The sequence below is a fragment of the Heterocephalus glaber genome, unplaced genomic scaffold (assembly GCF_053883595.1).
Source record: "Heterocephalus glaber isolate CG9 unplaced genomic scaffold, H.glaber_assembly_v1.0 deba00001497, whole genome shotgun sequence".
NCBI classification, from domain to species: Eukaryota; Metazoa; Chordata; class Mammalia; order Rodentia; family Bathyergidae; genus Heterocephalus; species Heterocephalus glaber.
In genome coordinates this window covers 50297231-50303230 of record NW_028258320.1, presented here as the reverse complement: position 1 = coordinate 50303230, position 6000 = coordinate 50297231, and positions in this window count along the sequence as shown.

Genomic DNA, 6000 nt, shown 5'->3' with positions numbered 1-6000 from the left:
CCGGGGTCGTGGGGAAAGAGGAACCCTGCTCCACTGCTGGTGGGAGTGCAGACTGGTGCAACCACTGTGGAAATCAGTATGGAGATACCTCAAAGAACTAGGACTAGAGGTCCCATTTGACCCAGCTCTTCCCCTGCTGGGTATCTTCTCAAAAGAATTAAAAGAATCATACCACAGTGATATATGTGTGCCCATGTTCATAGCAGCGCAGTTTGTAATAGCTAAAACTTGGAAACAGCCCAAATGCCCATCAACTGGAGACTGGATAAAGAAAATGTGGTTTTTTATAAAATGGAGTACTACTCAGCCATAAAAAATGAGAAATTAGAGACATTTATAGCTAAGTGGATGCACATTGAGGCAATACTCTTAAGTGAAATAAATAGGACACACGTGTAAATACCGAATATTTTCTCTGGTGTGAGAAACTGAAAGTGTAAATAAGGACGAAATGTATAATAGGTAATGTGCAATAGGAAGAAAAGGGGCAAAGGGGAAGGAAGTGGGAGGGCTAAGGGAAAGGATAGAAGGGAATGGGATTAATATGAGAAAATGGAAAAACGGGAACAAAATTTTTGTAAATAGGGAGGGCTGGAGAGGTTGAAGGGAGGGCTGGGCAAGGGTGAAAAGCAAGAACCAAGAGAGACTATGTAAAGGTGAAAATTTCTAATGATGCATGTCATTATACTGTATACCTAAAATGTACCAGTTATTAGAATGAATAATCAATAATGTAAAATAGGAAGAAAAGGTCCAAAGGGGTAGGGGTAGTGGGAGGCACAGGGGAAAGGAAAGAAGGGAAAGGAAAAAATGATGAGAAATGGAAAAAATGGAAATAAAGTCTTTGTAAATAGGGAAGGGTGGAGGGGATGAAGGGAGGGCTAGGAATGGGGAAAAAATCAGAAGCAAGATGCATTATGTAAAGGTACAATTCCCAATGAGAAATGTAATTGTGTTGTATACCTACAATGTACCAATAAAAGAATTTTACAAAACAAAAAAAAGATTAATTTTCACATATGAATGAGTGTGGGGTTATAGATTTTACCATATTGTGTTCTTCGAGGGATTAAGGATTATTTTGGGAAATTTAGGATTTAATTGTGAATTTAGGACTTAATTGAAGATGGCTCTACCTTTGTGACCAACTCGTACTTGAGAGAAGATGGTCACAGACTTAATACTCCAAATTTTTCATCATAGTCAGCAAATCATTTGCTGTACAACCTAGAAAAATTCCTTTCTCACTTTTTCCACATTAAATATCAAGTGTAAACCTTATCAATGAGGAAAAAGAAAAATTAAAAGTTAGTGTAAGCAGTTATTCCCTATCATTCTCAGACAAAAAAAAAGTTAGGGTCTTTCATTTGTTTATATGGTTTTGTGCTACTGGGGATTGAACCCAACAACTTGCACTTGCACTATTGCTTTGCAAAAGAAGTATTTTCCAATGTGGAATTAACATTACTTCAGATTACTTCAGACTTTATTTTCTCCATAATGAAAGTAAATCAGTTACTCTTTCTCTTCCTCTTCTCTACCTTTATCACTTTCCCTCTGCTTTCTCTCTCCTTTTCCTCCCCTGGCCTCTCCTCTTCCTTTCCTCTCTTGAATAAGCAAGACATATGTCTTCATGGAGGGGGTAGATGACTGGGAGAAGGGATGCCCTGTGTGAGGTGCTGCCATCTAACCAGGTGAGGGAGCTTCATGCAGGGGCTGTGTAGCACTGATTCTGGAGCCTGAATGCGGGTAAGGAGAGCTCTTATATGGAGGGGGCAATGTATTGTGGGGTGTTGAACCCTAAGTGCACTAAGGATTGGCTCTATTTGGGGAAGAACAGGATATTCCCATGTCTCAAAGAATTTTCCCTTTAGAAGAGGTGAGAGGCCAGGGTTGGTAGCCTGCTCTGCTCACACCAACATTTTCTGCTGTGGAACTCTGAACAGTCTGAGAATTCTAAATCCCAGCCTTCGAGGTTAGAAAGGGATATATAGGGCTGGGGATTTAGCTCAGTGGTTTCTCCGCCTGCTGTTGCAAGCGCAAGGACCAGAGTTCGATTCCCAGTACCAAAAAAAAAAAGAAAGAAAAGAAAAGAAAGGGATATATATTAAGATAACAGGAAAGGATATAACTTTATCTGGTTTTTGTTACTTTTTTTTTTGGTACTGGGGATTGAACTTGGGTCCTTGGGCTTACAAGGCAGGTGGTGGAACCACTGAGCTAAATCCCCGGCCCTGTTTGTTTGATTGGTTTGGTTTTTGTATTTATTTTGTCTTTGCTGTTGTTGTTTGTTTGTTTTGAGGTAGGGTCTCCTTATATAGTCCAGGCCATCCCTGAACTAATGAAATCTAGGCTGGCTTCAAATTTTTACAATCCTCCTGCCTCAGCCTCCCAAGTGTTGGGACTATAGGAATGTACTGCCACACCCAATGGATATAATGTCATCTTATTTTACACTTTCTTAGCTTGCTTTATAAACCCATGCATATTGTCATTCTTTGGTTCTCTGGCTGAGGCCCAGAAAATGGTAAGGTAGGTCAGTTCAAAATCCTCCTGGTAACTTTGTTTTTTCCCTTATTCTTCTAATGAAAGAAATTAAGAAAGTGGAGATCAAAAATCCCTGTGGGGGGGGGGGGGAATCCCTGTGGGCCTATCTGTACCTTTTGTTACAATATCATAAATTGCTGATAAACATTTCATAAGCCAAGTTGGCACAGGAATAATTCAAATATGGGAATAGCCAGTATGTGCCAAGCAGTCACTTTACAGCCAAATGTCAGCCACTAGAGATGGCCTGACCTGGGTACAGTGACCTCAGGAAAGTTAATGTGTATTGCTTTGTTCCCGGAAAGTAAGCAAGCTTATTATAGGAAGGAAGCAGAGTAATTTATGCAGCTGGGGCCCAGGACTTTTGCCTGTCCTTCAATCACTGAAAAAGGTTCAGCCCCATGCTCTTAGCCAAGTACAAAGAAAAACAAAATAAAGAATTTTTGTAAATAATGTATCCATTCAGGAGATTTGAGAGAAAAAAATTGGAAGATAAGGAGAAAATAATCAGTCAAAAAATTTTTTAAAATCTCAGAACTGAAAAACATATTTTTCTAGATAAAAGGGTCCAAAGAATATTCTCAATAATGCATGAGAATGGTTCCATACCAAGGCATATCATAATGGAATTTGGGGAAACTGGAGAAGATACCTTGAAAACACTTTTTCTTTTTCTTTTTTGGGGGGGTACCAGGGATCAAACTTGGGACCTTGGGCTTGCGAGGCAGGCAGCAGAACCACTGAGCTAAATCCCTGGCCCCAAAAACACTTTCATAAGACTGATACAAAATGTGCTTCTCCAAAACAATGCAGTAAACCACAAAAAAGGAACACAAAGGATCAAGGAACAGAGGATCCAACACAAGAGAGAAGAAAAGGGATTAGCTAGAATGATGCCACTGAGACTTTCCAAAAGAAGAGCTTTGCAAACAGGTCAGAAAGCATGCAATCCAGAGTCAAGCAGTTGAGAAAGATTCAGTAGAGATTACTTCATGACAATATGTAGCTTTCACTGAGGATAAAGGACATGGGTACTTTTACCTCAGGTTATTTTTATTCAGAATATTACCATTTGTGTATCAAATTCTAGAATATTTCCTTTTTTTATTCACTGGCTATTCTACTCACTCTAATTCAAAGGCTGGTCTATGTCATAAGTAAGTGAACATCTTGGAAAATAAAATTGGAATGACTCGGGTTGACAAGGTGTGCTTATCTGTTTATCACCCAGTACTCATTTAGGAAGAGTGTCTTATTTAAATTAGTTCAAAACAAATATCTCACTTTCTCCTAGGCTCTTAGTTTGACAACCCTCTTTTTTCTCAGACAGAAGGCATGCTTATCCTATTTTCAATTAAACAAAAATAGAAGAGGTATTTAAAATCTTGGAAGAAAGGATTGGATCTCAAAAAGTTCTCAATGGGACTAACAAATAAGGAAACTCTTAAAGTACTATGCACATGTCCAAAATATTCATTTCACAAACAGAATGGGGAAGTCTTAGCTTCATAGTTCATGTGAAGAAGGTATGAATCTCATATAATTTAGTACAAACTGCGCTATATCTGTCAGTTTACAAGTATTTGATGAGGATCTGCTATGTCTAGTAGAAAGAAGCTGCTCTTGCAGGTAGAGAACAAAAGGAAGAACACAAGGATATTATAACAGGTGAGCAGACAACATACACAAAAGTGATGAAGGCAGTATTTATAACTACATTTAACTAGTGCTTTAATTTATCCTGCCCAATTATTCATATCACCTCTTTTGACTTCATAGGTAACCTAGAAGGTGGTAAATCAAATATAATCATCATTTTAAAGATGGGAAAATGAAGGCTCAGAAAATGTAAATTTATTTGAGTGAGGCAAAGCACAAACAAAATAATGAAGGATGGCTAGAAGGGGGCAAGGAGATGGATTTCTTGTAATAGGGAAGTGGTCAAAGGGAAAAAGTATGAAAGGTGAGAAGGGGAAGGGAAATAAGTAGAATAAAGATATGCCATGTACAGGAACCTAATAACCTCAATTAATGTAAACATTATAAGCTATAATATGGGTTTAATAATATCAAGAATAAAAAAATGGGATAGGAGAATTGGAGGAGAAGAGAGGGAGTGGGAGGGAAGGAGAAGGGGATTTTAAAAAAAGGAAGGAGCTGTCATATGTACATGCAACCACTCCCCAAAATGACTGTAAACTGCATGAATTGCAAGCATGTTCTAATATAATAAAGAAAAATGAAAATGTAAATCAGTGGTTTTCAAACACATAGCTCTCTGGCCAGGGACTTAGCTCAGTGGCACCAAGTCGGCCTCCCAAGCTCAAGGTCCTGAGTTTGATCCCCGGTACCGGAAAAAAAAAACAAAGGTAGCTCTCAGAACCCCTTTATACCTTAAAATTATTGAGGAACCTTATATTATATAAAAATGAAATCAAAATGGACTAAGACTTAAAGATAAGAGCTGTAATTTGACAACTCTTAAAACTAAGTGTAGATTTTTATGCCTTCATATCAGATGATAGCTTGTTAGATATGATACCAAAATCACAAGCAAGAAAAGAAAAATTAGGCAATTTGGCATCATCACATTAAAAAATATTTGTAGTTTAGAAGACCCTATCAAGAAAGTGAAAACATAGTTCACAGAATTGAAAAAGTATTTGCAAACTTTGTATCTGAGAAAGGATTTATATTTGTGATATATAAAGAATTCTTGAAACTTAGGAATGAAAACCAAATAGCTCAAGTTTTAAATGAGTAAAGGACTTCCATTTTCTTTTTGTTGTGGTGCTAGAGGTGAAACGCAAGGGTTTCACTTGTGCTAAGCACGTGCTCTACATCTGAACTACACCCCCAGACCTGGGAAAAATATTTTGAATACACAGTTCTTCAAAGAATATATGCAAATGGCCAACAAGCACATGAAAATATGTTCAATGCCATTAGTCAGTATGAAAATGCCAAAAAAACCCATAACAAAACACTACTTCACATTCATTAGGATTGCTATAATGAAAAAATCACCTAAAAACAAGGATAAGTAGAATGTTAAATGATAGAGCTGTTTTGAAAAACTAGTCATCAAAGTTTTAAGCATTAGAGTTATTATATGATCCAGTAATTCCCCCAGATATAACTTTGAAGGAACTAAAAGCACATTTACACACAAAAAATATGAATTTTCATAGCAGTGTTTACAATAGCCACAAAGTAGAAATAATATAAATGTCAATCTGATAAAGTGATAAATATGATAAGTACATATGGTATAATATTTTTCAACAATAAAAAAGAATAACTTGGCATGATGGTTCGTGCTTGTAATCCTAGATACTAGGAAAGGTTAGGCAAGGAGGATCATAAGTTTAAGGGCACCCTGGGCAACTTAGCAAGATCCTGTCTCACAATAAAATTTCATATGGGCTGGGGGGATGTAGCTCAGTGGTAGAG